Below are 20317 nucleotides of genomic sequence, written 5' to 3'. Positions count from 1 at the left end.
AATTTCCATCCTGCTGTCATCTTCATCCACTACAAACCCACTGACTCCCACAATTACCTGGACTATACAGTCTCACACCCTGCTTCCTGTAAAGACTCTATTCCATTCTCCCAGTTTCTCCATCTCCACCGCATCTGTTCTGGTGATGCTACTTTCTATAGAAGGTCCTCAGAAATAGAATCATACAGTCTAGAAGAGGCCTTTCCGCCCATTGCGTATGTACTGTCAAAAATACACTACTAAATACATAGTCCCACTTCTCTGCAGTAGGCCCATATCTTTGAATGTTATGACACTTCAAGTGCTCACTCGCACTTTTTAAAAGGTTGAGGTTACCTGACTTAATTACACTCCCAGGCATTGCTTGCTAGACCCTCTGGGTGAAAAATGTTTCCAAATTGCCCCTAAACCTAAACCCCTAAACACACTGGAGAAACTAAGGATGTCCAGCAGCATCTGTGGATATCCACCTTTTTCCTCAACTGAGAATTCCCTGCCACTACGGTTGAGAGGGCCTCAGTTGTGTCCAACACATTTCCTGCATTTCTGCCCTCACCCCTTCTCTTTCCTCCCACAACATTGATAGGGGGCCCCTAGTCCTCACTTTCCACACTACCAGCCTCTGCATCCAAAGGATCATAAGGCACCATGTCTGCCATCTCCAGTGGGATGCCATCACCAGACACAAATTCCCTACCCCTCCCTTGTCAGCATTCTGCAGGGATAGTTCCCTCCCAATACCTCTCCACACTCCCATGGCACAATCAAAGGAAGTGTAATATCTGCCCATTCACTTCCTCCCTGTTCACCAAACCAAAACTTCAGACACATCTGTTAGATGAAGCAGTGATGTACCTGCATTTCATTCAATCTCATCTACTGTAATCGCTGCTCACAACATGGTGTCCTCTACACTGAAGAGGGGAAATGAAGCTGGGTGACTGCTTTGCAGAACATCAAATTCTGTTGGCAAAAATGAACTGAAGTTTCCAGTTGCCTGCCACTTCAACACGCCACTGTGTTCTCTGGCCATAATTTTTGTTTCGAGCCTGAGAATGCTTTAGCAAGGCTCAGCACAAGCTGGAAGAATACCATTTCATTTGTGGCTTGGGGGCCCAGCAGCCTTCAAGTTTCAATCTCAAGTTCAATAATTTTAAGGCCTAAACACCTTCTTCCACATCCTTTACCCACCCTTACATCTCAGGCCTTGGCATCACATGGGCTACTTTCAGCACAGCAAACCCATCTTCACATATGTATGGTCCTCATTATCAGCTTTTCTTCTTTCGTGGCATAGCATTATCCATTTTATTGTTTGCTTACTGTCTATCTCCACCAATCCTTCCATTCCATAAGCACTCCTCCTCAACCCCTGTCTTCAGGACATGTACCATTTTTTCCCACCTACTACTAGTTCTGATGAAGGGTCGCTGGACCTAAAATGTTGACTCTCCTTTCTCTCCACTTATGTTGCCAGACCTGCTGACTCTCTCCAGTATTTCTGTTTCTGTACCATGTTTATTCTGCTTGATCACATTAAGATTTCTAAATGCCCCACTATAACCTCAATTGACTTACTGTAGATCTGAGGAATTGTTTATTGAAGAAAATAAAATTTGCAGGTGTCTTGTTTACATGCATATGCTGTTTAAATTTCATCCTCCAGCAATACTCTTCTGGACACTTTTACAAATCATTACGTCCTCTGGACATGGTCTCAGGATGACATCTCAGGCAAAAGTTGGCAAATCTGAAAATGCAGCAACATGTCAGCACCAAACGCTGAATATATATAATTTTTGCTGATTTAAAAATAGAACTATTGGAAAATACTTTGCAAATTTAGTGAAGACAGAGGTATGTTGCCAAAATTTTCATTTTGTAATCGTCAAGAAATATGCAAAAATGCCACGAAATTTGGCATTCTTCCTTTTTATTTGGGATGTAGTTGTTGCTAGCTGGACCAGCAGTTACTGTCTTTGAGAAGGTAGCGGAGAGATGATTTATTGAACCATTGCTGGTCTTGAGGTGTAATCCTGATTGGCAGGGAGTTTCAGGATTTTGACCCAATGACAATGAAGGAATAGCAATATAGGTCCAAATAAGGTTAGTGAGTGGTTGGAAGGGAACTAACATAGGAAGAGGAATAGGCCATTCAGCCCCTTGAGCCTGCTCTGTCATTCAAAATGATCATGGCTGATCTGTGGTTTAACTCCATATGCCTGCCTTGGGCCAATTTCCCTTGATATCCTTGCTTAATAAAAGTGTATCCATCTCAGATTTAAATCTAACAATTGAATTAGCACTGACCACTGCTTGAGGAAGAGGGTTCCAAACCTCTTTGCGTACTTTCAAGCATTTCTCCTGAATGGCCTCGACAAATTCTTATTCTATGCCCCCCAGTTCTAGAATCCTTAACTAGTGGAAATAGTTTTTCTTTACTTACCTTGTTTTTCCCTGTTAATATCCTGAAAACCTCAATTAGATCACCCTTTAACCTTCTAAATTCTAGAGAATATAGGCTTAATTTGTCTAATCTGTTTTAATAGTTTAACTCTTGAAATCCAGGTATCATCCTTGGAAACCTACATTGACCAGGGCCAAAACATCCTTCCAAAGGTGCGATGCCCAAATCTTCCCTCAGTGCTCTAAATAGAGTCTGACTAGGGTTGTATACAACTGCAGCATAACATCTGTGTCCTTATACTTCAGCCCTTTAGATATGAAGGCCAGCATTCCATTGGCCTTGTTGACCATTTTCTGCACCTGTTCATGGCATTTTATAGAGCTTTGTATCTAAACCTCCAAATCCTGTTAGACGTCCACTTTATTTAACCTTGTGCCTTCTAAAAAAAACCCTGATCTATCCTTTCTTGGTACAAATCAGTGGTAGTATCATAGGTATCTGTTTATCGATGAGGGCAATGAAAAGCTTTGGTAATGTGTCTCTCTTTACAACAATCTTCAGGTTCTGAGCAACTGACCACCTGCAAAGTTAATAAAGTTGACTGGATTGTACAAGAGCTCAACAGGGTGCAGTAGTTGCCATGACCAAAATGTGAGGAGTTTGAAAATCCCTTAATGTAATCACCATTGGTTTCTATTGAACATTCTCCCTATGAGAAGCAATTAGGAAACTGATTTACATGAAAGTTATTCGAACACTACATATTTTTACCTTTCCATCAGAAAGCACTTGGATTTTCTACAAAGTCTTTCAGAATATCATCCCAATATTCTTTGTAGGTAACAAGATATATTTGAAGGACTGTTTGCATTGTTTGTACTGTAGTATAAATAACTGTACTGAACCCAAATGCCGTATACACAAGTATCTCCTACAAACAGCATTGACATACAGGTCACATAGTTTGCCTCAGCGATGTTGGTTGAGTGCTGGACGGTGAGGATGAACTACAACAGTAGTAAAATATTGGAACACTGCCTCAAAAGACTGTGGGAGTGAGTTCTTGAATATTTTTGAGACAGAAGTAGATAGATTCTTGTTAAGCAAAAGGATGAATGTTTATCTGGGGTAGGTGGGTATATGGGACAATTAGATCAGTAACAATTTTACTGAATGACAGAACAGGCTCAAGGCATGATTGGCCTTCGCCTGCTCTTAACTTGTATGGTCATATACTGCAGATGCTAGAAGTTGAAAATGAAAACAAAAATGTTGGAAACACAGAAGGTCAGGCAGTATCAGTGGAACACGAAACAGAGTTGTACATCAGGTCAGTAACTACTGATTAAGAAGGCCTTCTAGGGTGAAATCCTCTGCTCGTCTGCAAAATAGGAACGATGGTATCTGTCAGATCTACAAGAGAATAGACTGTGCATCAGTTTAATGTCTGAAAGATAACCCCTTCCGTATTGCCTGATGGCTGAAGTGTTAGCCCAAATATTTCAGGTACAGAAGCAAAAAGTGATCCCCATTCAGGGAGGATGGTTATATATAGTCTAACCATGGCGAGAAACTGCATCTAGATTTTCTTTAAAACAAGGTGAAACTGTTGCACTACAGCTACTACATGGTTCTTGCTGACCAGGACACGCTCCTGCTTTAGGTGTATTGGAAGGATTTGTAAGTTGATACTCAAACCTGTTTGGCCATGTCAGGAATACACCTTGATCATCCATCAAGCCCTGGAGTATGACTTGACCCTGGAGCTTCTGGGTCAGAGGCAGGAAGGTCAGCAATGCAGAATGTGTTTTTTGTCTGACTGATTTCAAAGACAGGTTTGAAGTAATCAATCAACCAACTAACTACTGGCAAAGTTGCCTGGACCCACAACCTGTGGCAACTGTCACTTGGGCAATGGTGTAGTCTTGCCAACCATTGCTTTGTCTAGATGGCAATGATGTGGATGTGCTGGTGTTGGACTGGGGCAGGTGACATGATGGCTAAGTGGTTAGCACTACTGCCTCACAGCACCGGGGACCTGGGTTCAATTCCAGCCTCGGGCGACTGTCTGTGTGGAGTTTGCACATTCTCCCCGTGTCTGTGTCAGTTTCCTCCAGGTGCACTGGTTCCCTCTCAAAGATGTGCAGGTTAGGTGGATTGGCCACTCTAAATTGCCCACAGTGTTCAGGGATGTGTAATTTAAATGGATTAGCCATAGGAAATACAGGGCTACAGGGATAGGTTAGGAGGGTGAGTCTGGGTGGGATGCTCTTTGGAGAGTTGGTGTGGACTTGTTGGGCCAAATGGCCTGTTTCCACACTGTAGGGATTCTATGATTCTAAGTCGGATGAAGTTGCCTGATGAAGGAGCAGCCATCCAAAAGCTTGTGATTTCAAATAAACCTGTTGGACTATAACCTGGTGTCATGTGACTTCTGATTTTGTCGACATGGCAAGACTGCCATCCTGCAAATCTTCCACCATGATAATGCAGGGTTATTGATCAAATGTCAACTCTGTTTCTAGACCTAGCGAATAATTCCATTACAAACTGTTTTCACATCAGATTTTCTTTTTTATTCACTTGTGCTGGACCAGCATTTATTGTGCATCCCTAGTTTCCCATCACAAGGTGGTGATGAACTGTCTTCTTGAACCACTGCAGTTCATGTTTTGTAGGTTGACCCACAATACTGTTAGGGAGAGAATCCCAGAATTTTGACTCAGCGATACTGAAGGAACAGCAATGTTTCCGAATCAGGATGGCAAGTTGCTTAGAGGGGAACTTGCAGGTGGTGGTGTGACCATGTATCTGCTGCCCTTGTCCTTCTCAGTGGAAGTGGTCTTGGGTTTTGAAGGAACTCTAGTGATTGGAACCAGATGGACCTTGTTGACTATGAGTTCCTTGATTGGGGTTCTTAAACTGGGCCAATCAGGAGGCACTGGCTGACCAATATTAACAGGGGATTCAGAATTTCCTCAGATCAGGGGGTTGACTGGTCACAGCCAAATTTGGGATGACTTGGTGACAGGATACTGGCCTCTGTGCAATTATTTCTGAAGAAGGGTCAGGGGACCTGAAAACTCTGCTTCTCTCCACAGTTGCTGCCAGATTTGTTGAGTTTTTGTCTTTGTTTCTGCTGTCCAATACCTGCAGTTCTTTTTTCTGATGAAGGGTCTAGGCCCGAAACGTCAGCCTCTCTGCTCCTATGATGCTGCTTGGCCTGCTGTGTTCATCCAGCCCTGCACCTTGTTATCTCGGATTCTCCAGCATCTGCAGTTCCTACTATCTCTCACCTGCAGTTCTTTGGTATTTTTGTGGGTCTTGAAAGTGCAGTTGCAGGATCTTTGGCGAATTTTCCTAGAGATGGTAGCGAATGTCAGCACCTGCAGCATTCTGCTATTAGCCTAAATCCTTGCAGAGAGGAATAATTTCAAAACACACCCACTGCCCTGGCCCTTTAAGAAACTGCAATGATGTAATGCACTGAGATCATGAAGCGAAGCCACTTCCGGTCCACTCGTCAATCAAACCTGCGTGGCGAGGGGGCGGGGATGGTTTTTGATTGACGTGTGTTACAGCCAATTGAAGCCGGCGTCGGGGTCGTCGGGACCAATAGGAAGCAGGAACACGTGGGGCGGACCTAGGCAGGTTAGGTTGAGCCGGCCGGCCTGACAACGAGAGGAGCAGCATCCAGCACTGGGCAGTGGGGAGGGAAGGATAGAAACAGAGCGCAAGAACAAACCAGGCCGGGATCACAGCGACATCGCGAGAGAATAAATTTGGAAGCGAACGAGCCCACTTGCCCAGCTTCTCGTCAGCGGGCGGCGGGAGGTGAGGAACGTGTTTTTCCGCTCCCCTCCTCCTCCTTCACCCTAACTGACTTCGAACGACAGATTCGAACCGTCCAACCAAGCGACGTTGGCGAACCGGCCCCGCCTCGCGCCTGCTGGCGACCGTCTCCAGGACAACCGCGCGCTCCCTGGGAGCCGTCGCCAGGGTAACGGCGCGCTCCTGGCAACCGTCACCGGGGCAACCGCGCGCGGACTCATCCACTCCTTTCCCCCTTACCCGTTTCTTGGCGACCATCACTATGGAAACGGCGCGCGGGCCGCGAGTAGAATGTCGTGCTTCTGAAAACCCTTGCCGTTCCGCCCAGTCCTCCCGTACTAGCCCTTCGGTGGAGTTAGCCAATTTGTCTTGATTTCCCTGCTGTTTCCATGCGGCCCTTTTCTTTTAGCTCACTCCATTCGGGAATTTATCTTTGTTTTCTTTCTAGTTTTAGGTAATAAATGCTTTCATCGTTTTCTCTTTTTGTTCAATTTTCCGCTGTCAAATGTGTCTCATGTTCAGTGATCATTCTTACCACTGGAAGCACCTTCTCCTTATTGACTCAGTTAAAAACTTTTTTTCATAATTTTGATTCCCTCTTTCATATCTCAGCTAGCCTCCTCTACATAGGCGTGCAATCACAGCTTCTCCAATTACTTCGCAGAACAAGATTCACTCATTTGGTAGCATTCCTAGCCCATTCTCTAGTCCTAGAGTACCCTAGCCCAGCCCAACCTAACCAGTGGTTGATAAAAGATTTTGCATTATCTCCTTGATTGCATGTTTTTCATCTAACAGCTTTGTTGCCTGTCCCAAGTCCCGTTGAAATGATACTGTTTACGTTTGTGGCATGATAGAATAGATATAGCGTAGAAGTAGGCTATTCAGCCTGTTCTCCCTCTCCTGCCTTTACCAAAATAGCCTTGCAAATTATTCCTCTTCAGATACTAACCCATTCCCTTTTGAAATACACAATTTCAATCTGCTTCTGCCACACTCTTGGGTGGTGACTTCCAGATCCTTTTATATTTTTCTTCTGATGCGCATAATTGAATTATGAGGTTACAATTAGTTTCTTGGTGTAATATTTTTGGACTAAATACTTGTTTTCAAATATATTGCTGGCTTCCATATTAAGGTCTGTTCCAGAGTGCTGATTGTGGTTTTTTGATTTGCTGAGCCCTTCTTTTTGTAGTTGGAAAGTAAAACTCCTTCTGATGTGACTGTTATTTATTGATGATACTCTGGTTCCAGACACGTTTCTGTACTGTATATTATGGTACCTCATCCATTTGTGTCCCCCACCACTTTGATTTTGAATGTCATAAGTGGAGAGCATCTTCACAATGCACTGTATTAAGAACATTTTCAGGATAAAGCCCTACTTGAAATGTCTCATTGTTCAGACTGTTTGCCTGTCTTTTAGCCATTCTTCTTTTCCTGATGAATGAAACTACAAAATAATGTCCCTTTTGTCACTTGTTTTACAGTCTTGAATTCTTCAGATGGAGGCATTGTTATGGCAAATATGCAAGTCCAGATTTTGCAGTTACTTAATTGTCTGCCACTTTGCATTATTGATGCAGTGGGGGAGGGTGGGCTGGTGATTCCTTCCTATTGTGACAGATAACGGAGCTGCTTCTCTTATATGCCCTCCTGCCAAATCTCATTCATTTCAGCAAGGTTCACTTAGAGTCACGGAGATACACAGCACGGAAACAGACCTTTTGGTCCAACTTGTCCACGCCGACCAGATATCCTGTGTAAATCTAGGAGATAGCAAGAACTGCAGATGCTGGAGTCAGAGATAACACAGTGTGGAGCTAGAGGAACATAGCAGGTCCGGCAGCATCAGAGGAGCAGGAAAGTTGACATTTCAGGTCAAGACCCTTCTTCAGATAATTCCTCCCTCTCTACTTTGTCCCTTTAAATAATTTGCTTCTTTTGATTTGAGCACAGTCTAGATGAGTTTGTCTCCATTGTCATACGCCACAAAAGGGAGCTATTCACCTCTTTTAAAAGGCTATCTGACTAGTCTCACTTCCCTGTTCGATTCCTGAAGCCTTGCACATTTTACCCTTGAAGTGTTTATCCAATTCAACTTTGAAAGTTGCCATTTAGTCTGCTTCCACTGTACAGTCATTGCTTGGACCACTGATTTCAATCTTTGTGATATTGCTCAATGTGGTCACTGTTTCAACTCCTCAGTTACTGAGACCCTTAATGACTTTACATGCAAACCTACAGGTTAGGAGCAGGAGTATGCCACTCAGCACTGCATGTCTGCTGTGCCATTCACAATGACTACTCCACCTTCCAACCTATCCCCAATAATGTCTCACCCCTGTCCTTAGCAAGAATCTTATCCATGTCTGTCTTAAAAAGTTTCAAATGCTCTGCTTCTACAGTTTTTAAATGAAGAGAGTTCCAAAAAACCTGTGACTCAAAGAGAAATATTTCTCTTTGACTCTGTCTTAAATGAGTGGCACAGTGGCACTGCTGGTTCACAGCGCCAGGAACCCGGGCTCGATTTCAGTCTTGGGCGATTGTGCAAACTCCACACAGACATTCTCCCACAGTCTAAAGATGTGCAGACTAGGTGTTTGGCCATGCTAAATTGCCCATAGTGTCCAGGGGTGTGTGGGCTCACAGGGATAGGGTAGGTGGCTGGGTGTGGGTGGGATGCGCTTCGGAGAGTCAGTGTGGACTCAATGGGGCGAATGGCCTGCTTCCACACTGTAGGGATTCTATGATCCTGTTATGAAATGGTGACCCTGTATCTTTAAACAGTGACCCATTACATTTAGATTCTCCCATGAGGAAGCATCCTTTTCACAACATGCTGTAAAATCCCTTCTTTGTTACTTCTAGACACTTTTATTTCAACACACTGCTAGCTGGTCTTCCACATTTTGGATATTTTCTAATCAATCTGGTCAGTAATGTTATAGAATAACTCAGGAGCAGGTGTGACTTGAACCTGGGTCTTCTAGTCTGGAGATAAGGAGACTACCTCAAAGCCATGTCTCTCATCTTCTGTGCCCTGAAAATCCTGCTTTCATGTGTTAACTTGCAGAAAGTCGCATTCCCCTGTCAATCTTAAGTTCACTAAAATAGAAGCAAAATACTATGGCTCCGGGAAATCTGAAATAAATGCAGAAAGAAACTCGGCAGGTCTGGCATATCTGTGGAGAGAGAAACAGCTAAACATTTTAGTTTGCGTAATACTTTGCTTCACTTCTTTCTTAGCTCTGTTTTTCCCTGTCTGTCTCTCTGCAACATCCATCCAGAGATTCTGCCAGACCTGTCTTGTTTCTCCAGCATTTTTATTTTGATTTACGTTCACTGACCTAAATCGACTCACCTCCAGTCAAATTACATCCTGTTTTTAACATTTCTTCCTTGTTTTCAAATCCCTCTAGGGACTCCTCACATGTCCCTACCTCTGCATTCTCCTCCCGGTCCGTGAATACTCAAGATTTCTGAACCTTTCCGATTCTGATATCGTGACGATCACTGTTTTTAACCTCTTTACATAGGTGGCTGCGTCATCAGATGCCTGGACCCTGACCTCTAAGGCTTCCTAAATTTCTTCCCACTTCAGACTTTGTCTTTCAGACACTACCAAAAGCAGACTTCTTTGACCGTGTTTTAGTCATCTAACCTATTTCCTTATGATACATAATATCGTTTTATGCTCATGTGAACCATCTCAGAATGTTTTATGATGTTAAGAGTGACATTAAAAAAATGTATAAATAAAAGTTGATATTGCTGGGAAGTGAATTCTAAGAATTGGTGGCAGGATGAACAGCTTTAGTCATGTGGGAGCAGAGAAGGTTAAGAGAAATTTTGAGATGACAATTGCCATGAAAGGTTTTGTTCATAGTCGGAGAAAATGCTTCTAATAGGAAAGTAACAGGGGAAGAATTTTCTTTTTCCAAAACAAAATTTCTCCTCTTCCCTTACTTATCCAATGAAAGCAAGTTCTCCCCTATGAACAAAACCTTTCATCTTTTAAATTTTAAGTTTCTCTTAACCTGCTCTGTTCCCAAAAGGATGAAACTAATCATCCCTGACATCAAAGAAGTTTTAACGGTGAAGACAGTAGAGGAACAATGGTGGGTGTTTAAGAAAATCTTTCATGGCTCTCAGCAAAGACCTAGATTAGGCAAAATCACAGACCAAGATGGGATGCACCTTTAGGATATTAAAGAAAGTAGCTGCAGAGACAATGGATGCACTGATTTTAATCTTCCAGGAATCCTTAGATTCTGGAAAAATCCCAAAGGATTGGAAAACTGACAATATAACACTTCCCTTCTAAAGAGGAAGAAGACAAGAACAAGTCACTATAGACCAATTAGTTTAACATCTGTTCTTGAGGGAAAATGATAGTGGATTATTTAGGAGTACATATGATTAAGAAGAGTCAGCCTACTTCACGCTTGACAAATTTACTAGAATTCATTGAAGAGGACAAGCAAAATAGATAAAAGGGAAGTAGTGGATGTAATATATTTAGCTTTTCAGAAGGCGTTTCATAATGTACCACACATTAGCTGACTTAAGAGATCATGATGTTTGAGGGAGTCTATTTGTCTGGAGAGAGGATTGGCTAATTGATGACAGTTGAGATATGGGGAGCATTTTCAGGGTGGCAACATGCAACAAGTGGTGTATCAGGGATTAGTGGGACCACAGTTATTTACAATATCTATTATGACTGAGGAAAGTGAACGTGCTATAGCTAAGTTTGCAAATGACCCAGAAATATATGGGAAGGCGAGTAGTGATGACACACCGATTCAGTAGAGGGATATGACCCGGGTTAAGGAAGTAGGCAAAAAAAAACTTGGCAGATGGAGTATAATGTGGGATTGAGCTTTTGGCAGGAAACAGAGGAGCTGAGTGTTATTTAAATGGGAAAGACTGCGGAAAGCTACCGACCAGAAATTTGGGAGTCGTCATCCGTGAATCAAAAAAGCTACTGTATGAGTTCAGCGGATAATAGGGAAGGCAAATGGAATGTTGGCGTTTGTTTCAAAGGGAATGGAGTATAAAAATAGAGGTTTGCTAAAACTGTACAAGATAGTAGTTAGACCACATTTAGAATATTGGGCACAATTTTGGTCTGATATCTTGGAAAGGCAGCGCTTCTAACAGTGTTGTGCTCCCTCTGGACGTACTGAGTGTCAGCTTTGATTTTGCATTAAAATCTCTAGAGTGGTGCCTAAACCCTCAACCTTCTGACTTAGAGGTGTGAGTGCTACCCACCCAGCCTCAGCTGACACCATCAGATGACTGTCTTGTTCAAGTGTTTTTGTTATGTTGGGTATTGGAGGAAGGCTGGAAATCATTAGAACCAAATAGTCTTCAAGGATTGATACGAGTTGTGTATGGGAGGCAGTCCGAAGAAGATTCACCAGGTTGATCTCGGGTATGGAGGGACTGACTTATAAGGAGAGGTTGAGTAGGTTGGTCTTGTACTAGTTGCAATTTTAAAAAAATGAGAGGAAACCTCATTGAGACAAACAAAATTCTTAGGGGATCTTGACAGAGTAGATGCAGAGATCACTTCTCCTTGATGGACAGTCTAGGACCAGAGGGTATTACCTTAGAATAAGGGGTTGCCCATTTAAAACTGAAACGAGGAGGAATTTCTTTTGAAGGTAGCAAATCGGTGGAATGCTCTACTTGAAGGCTGTTGATGCTGTCTTTAAGTAGATTCAAGGCTGAAGTAAAACTTTTTTTAATCAGTAAGGGAATGCAGGGTTATGGGGTAAAAGCAGGAAAGTGAAGTTGAGGGTTATGAGGTCAGCCATGATCTCACTCAATGCAGGAGCAGACAGAGTGCTGTATGTCCTACTTCTGCACCTACATCTTACGATAAATCTCCTCTGCAATGCCTTGATGTGCACGTGCAAAACTGATAGAAATCATAAACATTATTTTTACTACTTGTCATTTGTGGTGTTATCTCTATTGTTATTTTCAGCTTTCTACAAACTTAGAATTGATTAGTGCCACCTGAATTTTGGTTTGTCTTCTAATGAAGTAACTAGGGAGCCTGACTAACCACTCGTGTCTTTCTGATGTTATTATTTTGCTCCAGTATTTGCTTTTGGATGTAATTCAGTTTGAGTTTGAGTTTGATTTATTGTTGTCACATGTGATACAGTGAAAAGTCTTGTTTTGTGTGCTCTACAGGCAGCTCGTACCATACAAAGTGCATCATGGTAGCAGAACAGTGCAGAACATAGTGTTGAAAGTGCAGAGAGAGATCAACATTAAGATTTTGAGAGGTCTGTTCAAAAACCTGATAACAGCAGGGGAGAAGCTGTTCTTGAATCTGTTCATACATGTATTCAAACTTTTATATCTTCCAGATGGAAGAGGGTGGAAAACAGGTTGGGAGAGGTCTTTCACTATGTTGGTTGCTTTCCTGAGTCAACACGAAGTATAGATGGGGTTAGTGGATAGAAGGTTGGTTTGCAATTTGCCATCTATTATTATCATGTTCGAATGAAAAGGGCAAAAATGCATCTACTTTGAATGCTATATTTCAGCTATGCTGCTGAATGATTTTCCTGTCTGGACACTTGCATTGACACGGTTGTATTTGAGTTTCTTTCAGCAGTGGCATATGAAGCTTCATTCTTTTGTCAAGTTCAGCAATATGCTTTAAACTAATAATTAGAGATTAGGTATCCACTTTATAGAGTGGTTTGTCAACTAGTGAGGTTTGCCACTTGTTTTAGTTTTCCTTTTAACCAGGAAGGTCAGGAGTTGGGACCCAAGACTGGTGTTGGTTTTTAGAGTTGCCATGTCGTTGCTAAGCACCCAGGACTTTGTCTACCTTTTTGTTAATGATAGAGCATGAGAATAAAATGCATCAGGTGTTTTGAAGCTGTTAGTGATTCTTTGGTGCTTTTAATTCACTTCCAACTTGTGCAGCATGAAACTACTACCCTGCTTTTGCCAGTAAAACAAAATGGTAACCACTAGCACTTCTCCCAGGCTGGCTACAAAGCTCCAAATACTTGCTCCGTGCTGAGTAATAGAAGCCTGCAGTGCGGATATGAGCCATTCGGTCCATCATATACATGCCAGTTCTTTTGTTGGAACAAAGACTTGGCTGATTTTCTTTTTTGCCATATCCATGGTATGTTGCTTTATTTTGATGATTTATCAAATTTCCCTTCAAAGATGCAGCGGTCTGTGCTTTCATTAACGTGGTTAGGCATTCCATACTCTAACAACCCTCTGCATCAAATATATTGTCTAACATATCTTCTTACATTGACTACAAGAGCAGGTCAGAAGCTAGGAATACTGTGGTGAGTAACTGTCCTCCTGACTCCCCAAAGCCTGTCCACCAGAAGGCACAAGTCAGGAATGTGATGGAATACTCCCCACTTGCCTGGATGGAGGCAGCTCCAAAACACTCGAGCTTGACATCATCTACGACAAAGCAGGTGACTTGCTTGGCATTGCTCCCTCCACCACCAACATTCAGTGGCAGCAGAGTGTACCATCTACAAGATATGCTGCAGAAATTCATCAAAGATTGTTGGACAGATTGTGGGCAGTGGATGTTGACTACATGGACTTTACGAAGGCATTTGACAAGATCCCTCATAGGCCAGTCCAGAAGGTAAGGTCACATAAGATCCACAGTGAGTTTGTAAGTTGGATACAAAATTGGCTTTGTCATAGACACAGCACAGTGTCTCGCGTAATGCTGGAAATCTGGCATCCAACTTACACACAGACACAATGAGCAGATAATTTTGTTCACTAATGTCACATGATGGATAAATATTGAACTGGGCACGAGGGGAAGTCCCCTAGTTCTCTTTGTGTACTGTCCTAGGATGTTTTACATCTGCTTGAGAGGTGAGGCCTGTGATTAACAACTTGTCTGAAAGGCAGCGCTTCTAACAGTGTTGTGCTCCCTCTGGACCTACTGAGCGTCAGCTTTGATTTTACATTAAAATCTCTGGAGTGGTGCCTGAACCCTCAACCTTCTGACTTAGAGGTGTGAGTGCTACCCACCCAGCCTCAGCTGACACCATCAGATGACTGTCTTGTTCAAGTGTTTTTATTATGTTGGGTATTGGAGGAAGGCTGGAAATCATTAGAATCAAATAGTCTTCAAGTACTGATAGGAGTTGTGTAACATTTCACTTGAGTCACCAGACTCGCCAACAGTGGTTTTGTTAAAATCTCGGCCATGATAACCAACAAGTCTGTCCTCCCCCACTGCTGTCTACTGGGTTTCAGTAAAAGATAATGAATAACATTTCAGTATTCTGATTGTTTGTAAAACATCCAACCGTACAATCATGACTGACTTTCCAAATATGTATTGTGGCTAGAGATATTGTTTAAGACTCTAAGTTGCAGCTTTTATCAAACTGTTACTGCTGGTGGGACTAATTCTCAATCCAGAATAATATGAAAGAAGCACATCGTGAAGTAGTCCAGTGTACTCACTTGAAGTGTATTTTTGCAATCCACGTGTAGTGTTGTAATAAAAGTAGGTGTGTTCCAGGAAGCTTGGGAAGAAATTTGACTTGTAAGCTGTTTCATCTTGTCCAAAACAGTAGAACCAGAGGACTTATCCTATGCTTGGAGGGTAAATTTAAAATGTGTGGAAACATGATTTCAATGAACAAGCCATCAATATGAGACAGATGCTGTGGAAAGATTAATGAAAACTGGATTTCTTCCAGAGAATAATATTTTACATTACAGCATATGACCACTGATTCATGACATGTGGTAAGTATTATGTACTGCAAACCTATTGTTTCCAAAGTTCTTGACCAGTAGGAATTTTCCTCTCCTCCTGTCAGTCCTTGTATACTAGCTGAAAGAGATTGATGGGTATGATTAGACAACATCTCCATTATCATGTATTATTGACTGCCAGGGTGATCAAAGATTTAGCCATTCCTTTTCTTGTCCTGTGGCCACAGATGGTGCCTCAGAACTGCAGACTTTTGTTTTGCATCAGTGTCATTTGGAGGTTTTGTACCAGCAGGTTGCAAAGTGTGGAGTTTGCCATAAATAGCCAAAAAGTAATTTGACTAGATTTGATAGTATTTGGCTGTTGGAACATGCCATTTTTAAGCCACAGCTCCCCGGTGGTCAAATTTGATTGCATCTGGCAAATTTTCATGGCAGGGGTGAGCTGGTATGGTATAAACCACGGGGGTTTGGTGATACCACACTTTTTTTTTTCTGAGTCAGAGGGCTATGGTTTCAAGTGCCTGACATGCCACTACTGAACTACCCCAGTGCTGCACTCCTCAAGGTTTTATTTCTGGCATGAGATGTGGAATTAAAGATCCCATGGCACTATTTTGTGGAAAAGCAGGGGTGTTTTTTTTCCCGTAAGCATCATAGCCAATCTCTTAACCCACGTGACTGAAACATATTTCTAGAATCCCTACACTGTGTGGAAGCAGGCCATTCGGCGTATTGTGTCCACACCCACCCTCCAAAGAGTGTCCCACCCAGACCTGCCTCCCCCACCACCCCCCCGCCCCCGCCACCCAATCCTATCCCTGTTACCTTGCCACTCGAATTATCTGGTCAATATTTCATTGCTGTTTGTGGAAACTTGCTGATTTCCCACATCAGTAACTACTTCTCAAGTACTTCATTGGTTGTAAAGTGCTGTGGGACGTGAGGTCAGGAAAGTCACCAAATAAATGCCTTTCTTTTCTTCTGGCTAAATATGACCTCCCCATGGTCAACCAACTGCAAGTACTTGTCAGAGATCCCAACTGAAACCTAAAATAAGTAGAAAAGGACTGGGGGGACAAAACTAATGTGTTCTTACAAAGCCCACTTTCTCATTATTAAACTTCCTCTACCTTTCTTTCAGATATTTTAAGAAAATAATTTGTAACTCACAATGAAGCTCTATCACAGTGAGGAAGAAGAATTCTAGGGAGCCGATTTTAAACCAACAATGGTTAACCAAGGAAATCCAGGATAGTATCAAATTGAAGGAAAAAACATTCAATGTGGCAAAGATTAGTGGTAAGCTAGAGGATTGCTTATAAAATTTTTCCAATCGAAAGATAACCAAGAAATAGAGTGCAGACTGAGAAAATAGAAATAGACAAGAGCTACCTTTAAAAGTATTTTAAAAAAAAAGGAGACAGGCCCAAAGTGAACTGATGCCCTCTAGAAAATGAGGCTGTAGAAACAATGGGGAACCAGGAACAGGGCAAGGAATTGAATAAATGCTTTGCGTCAGTCTTCACAGTAGAAGATATTAAAAACATTCAAAAAACACCAGATCAAGGGGTGAAGAGGATTTGGAGGAAATAAATCAAATAAATATCATTAGAGAAAATTACTGGGGCCCAATGCTGATTTAAGACCCTGGACCCTGATAGGTTGTCTTCTAGTATATTAAAGAAAATAGCTATAGAGATTGTGGATATATTGAGTCCTTGGATTCTGAAAAGGCTCAGAGGATTGGAAACCTGCCAGTGTAACACCTTCATTCAAAAGGACACCCAAAAACAAGTAACTATAGGCCAATTGACTTGGACTCTAGCATTTTCTCAGTGATCGATGTTGTTATAAATGACATGATATCAGAACATTTTAGAACAACATAATACAATAAAGCAGAGTCAGTATGACTTCATGAAAGGGATATCATGCCTGACAAATTTATTAGAATTCTTTTGAAGAGATAATAAGAGGATATATAAAGCGGAACCAATAACATAATATATTTGGATTTACAAAAGACCAAGGTGCCACAAGTACGATTACTTAATAAGTTCCCATGGTGTTGGAGAAAATTTATTACTATGAATAGAAGGTTGACTAATTTAATAGAAAGCAGATTTGGGATAAGGGGGCATTTTCAGGATGACAATTAATTAGTGGAGTGTCATGGGGTTCAGTGCTGGGGCCACAATTATTTATGTTAATGACTTTGAGGCAAAAGAATGTAAAACCACATTATTTGTGGATGATGGGGAAAAAAAAACTGGTGGGAAGGCAAGTAATGAGGATGACACACAGATTCTGCAGAGGGATATAGACAGGTTAAGTGAGTAGGCAAAATATTGGCAGATGGAATATAATGTGGGAAAATGAGGTTATGAACTTTGGCAGAAAGAATAGAGGGGCTGAATACTGCTTTAAATGGAGAAAGCCTGCAGCACAAAAGGATTAGGAGTTCTTGTGTATGAATCACCGCAAGCTTGCATGCAAGTTCAGCAGGTAATAGCGAAGGCAAATGGAATGTTGTCTTTGAATTAATGGCCAATGTTGTATGGGGAAATCTTGCTAACTTTAAACAAGGCACTAGTTAGACCATATCTAGAATACTCTACATAATTTTGGTCCTGTTGTCTAAACAAAAATGTACTGGCACTGGAGACGGATCCAAAGAAGGTTCACTAGGTTTATCCCAGGTATGGAGGGATTGTCTCATGAGGTTGAGTCAATTGGACTCATTGGAATTCCGAATGAAAGGTAACCTTTTACAAGGTTCTTTGGAGTCTTGATAGTGCACATGTGAAAAGATTGTTTCCCTTTTGTGGGAAAGACTAGGACCAGAATCTGTTACTGTCTCTCTTAAAAACAGTGACCAAGAGGATTTTCTTCTCGTGAGGGTAATGATTAACCTGTGGAATCCTTTACTGCAAAGAGCTGTCGAGCAGTGTCTGTAGCTATATTCAAGGCTGAAATAGACCAACTTTTAATCAGTAAGAGAATCGGGTATCTGGGGAGAAGACGAGAGAGTGGAGTTGAGGACTGAGATAGTCGTGATCTAATAGAACGGCACTTCAGATCAAATGGTCTATTTCTGCTCCTACCTCTTGCTATCTTATGGTCAGCATTGTCCCTCCATCTGTCAACCCTCCTTTCCCCCGCCCCGCACACATGCATACATAACACCATTGTCAGTCTTTTAAAAGCTGGTAATGCAAAAGATGTACACACAAATTACTGCCTTCCCTCTTGCTGCTAACAACCATTCACTTGCATTTTCCAAATCTTTCTTCTCCCCTCCCAATTCCAATTCCACAGCATTACCTGATGTTATCAAGTTCTTTTTGTATGTAACAAGCGACTGCAATATTATTGTGGTCTAGTTTGCAAATTGTGTTCCTGCCTAAAAGCTACAAACAGGAATTACCCTCCTTCAGGTTTAAAGGCTATCTTGACTATCATGCAGTGTCAGCAGCTTTCATTGCCTGTTTTGCATTCTCTCTGAACTGGCTGATTATGGCTCCTGTCTTGTTTGTGAAAATTAATAATTCATAAGGTTTTAATGATGGCAGCGCCTGCCCTCTTGGCTCTGTGTCTGTCTGGGTAACTTGATAAATTTTTAAAGGGCCATTGTCTTGATGAAAACGTTTGATAAACTCTTTTCTCTTGTGGCAGGAGTAAACGCATTGACTAACTTGTATCACCATGGTTAGTTTGGACTGCGAGTAGTTATTGGAGGAGATGACAGCAATCTGTGTTGCAGTGAATTGATGCCTAAATGTGTGCATTTTCTAAAATTATTTACTTCATTGCCATTTAGCTTATTTTTTATTGCTATCTCAGTTGAAACCTCATAGTTTGAATTACAGAAGTGTTACAGTGGCTATTTGAAAGAGGCTATTTGGTGCATCATCCCCATGCTGGCTCCTTTAAATGAGCATCATTACCTAGTGGCCATCTCCTGCTTTTTACTCCATATCCTTGCACATTATTTGGATAAAAATAATTGTCCAATGACCTCTTGTACGCCTCAATTAACCATGTCTCCGTTATACTTTGATGCAAAGGTAGGGGTTGAAGGTTTGTATAATGAACTTCATGTGTAGGTGCAGTGAGTTGAATTTTGTTGTAATTACATTGAGTCCTTGATTAAAGTTGCAGTTACCTTCCTCCAAATCAAATGTATGTTCTTACTGTTTTTGAGTGTTCTTTTAGTGCATAGGAGCCATACGTTAAAACTGTAGTTGAGCTCCGTAGGCCACCTTAATCGGAGAAAAACAAATGTTTTCACGTTATACCCTCCCTAAATTGAAGTATTTTATATTGTTAAATTCCTAAACCAGTGAATGAAATAACGTCTAAAATGATATACGCTTTAAAAGATGAAAAATAATGTACTTAGTTCTCACTCGTGTATCTTCTCAACTTGTTGCAGTTCTAGACAAGATACCCACACTGTGTTAATTTCCGTCAGTTGGTTGTAATAAGGTTAATTTAGAAAGGTTTCTATCCAGTCTCACTAGTTCACCATCCCCACCACCCCCTACCCGCATCCATCTATCACCATCCCACCTACCTTCCCTCACCCCAGCCCTGAAGAAGGGTCCCAACCTGAAACGTCGACTTTCCTACTCCTCTGCTGCCTGACCTGCTGTGTTCCTCCAGCTCTACACTGTTTTGACACTGTAGAGTGAAACTGGCTTTTTAAACCCTTTCCTTGCATATTTCTGAAGGGCCCTTTCCTTGCATACTTCTGAAGGGTGAAACAGACCATGTCTGCAAGAGCTAGCTTTGTGTTTAGAGGGGAGAGATGTCACTCCCATTTGCTATCTCGTTTTGTTCAGTCTCTCCCTGTTTGAAGTTTCCCTGATAACTTCAATGTGCAACATTCCATTGGTTTCACACAGGACTTTGCCAAGCACTGGCTCAATATTTATCTGCAATTTTTCTGTAACAGTCCTTTTCTTAACAAAGTTTTGGATTAAACATTTTTAAAAAAAATCTATCAATACTTCAGGATACTGATGCATTATTGTCCAAGTGGCCTGTTGAAGATCACACATGTAAGAGTAACCATTTCACTATCCCTTGAGGAGAATAACAACAACTTGTATTTATGTAGCACTATTAATTTAGTAAACTATTCAGTGAAGAACACTATGAAACAAAATAGGACACCTGTTCACATAACACCCAATGGCGTGGAGAAAGACTTAGTTCCTCTTCTAACAAAGCTATGTGTATTTCAAGCATGTATTGAAAGTTCTCAATACAGTTTGCATTTATCTATTTCGTTCATGGGGTTTACATGTTTCTGGCTCA

At 41.7% G+C, this 20317-nt stretch overlaps 1 protein-coding gene across 3 annotated transcripts in view; it reads left to right on the top strand.

Annotated features, from left to right (window-relative positions):
• The first annotated feature begins 6055 nt into the window (after positions 1 to 6055).
• The window catches only part of LOC109939010 (serine/threonine-protein kinase PAK 1-like), a 193345-nt gene continuing 179083 nt past the window's right edge, over positions 6056 to 20317 (top strand). For 2 of the 3 annotated variants that reach the window (XR_007262270.1, XM_048598040.1), the window contains exon 1: positions 6056 to 6241. The gene's annotated coding sequence lies outside the window, so the exon portion shown is untranslated. Of the gene's footprint in view, positions 6408 to 20317 lie in introns of all 3 variants that reach the window. The other variant, XR_007262272.1, reaches the window with a different exon arrangement.

This window comes from Rhincodon typus, chromosome 6 (assembly GCF_021869965.1).
Source record: "Rhincodon typus isolate 14 chromosome 6, sRhiTyp1.1, whole genome shotgun sequence".
Lineage (NCBI taxonomy): Eukaryota > Metazoa > Chordata > Chondrichthyes > Orectolobiformes > Rhincodontidae > Rhincodon > Rhincodon typus.
This window is presented reverse-complemented; position numbering and strand designations above follow the sequence as displayed.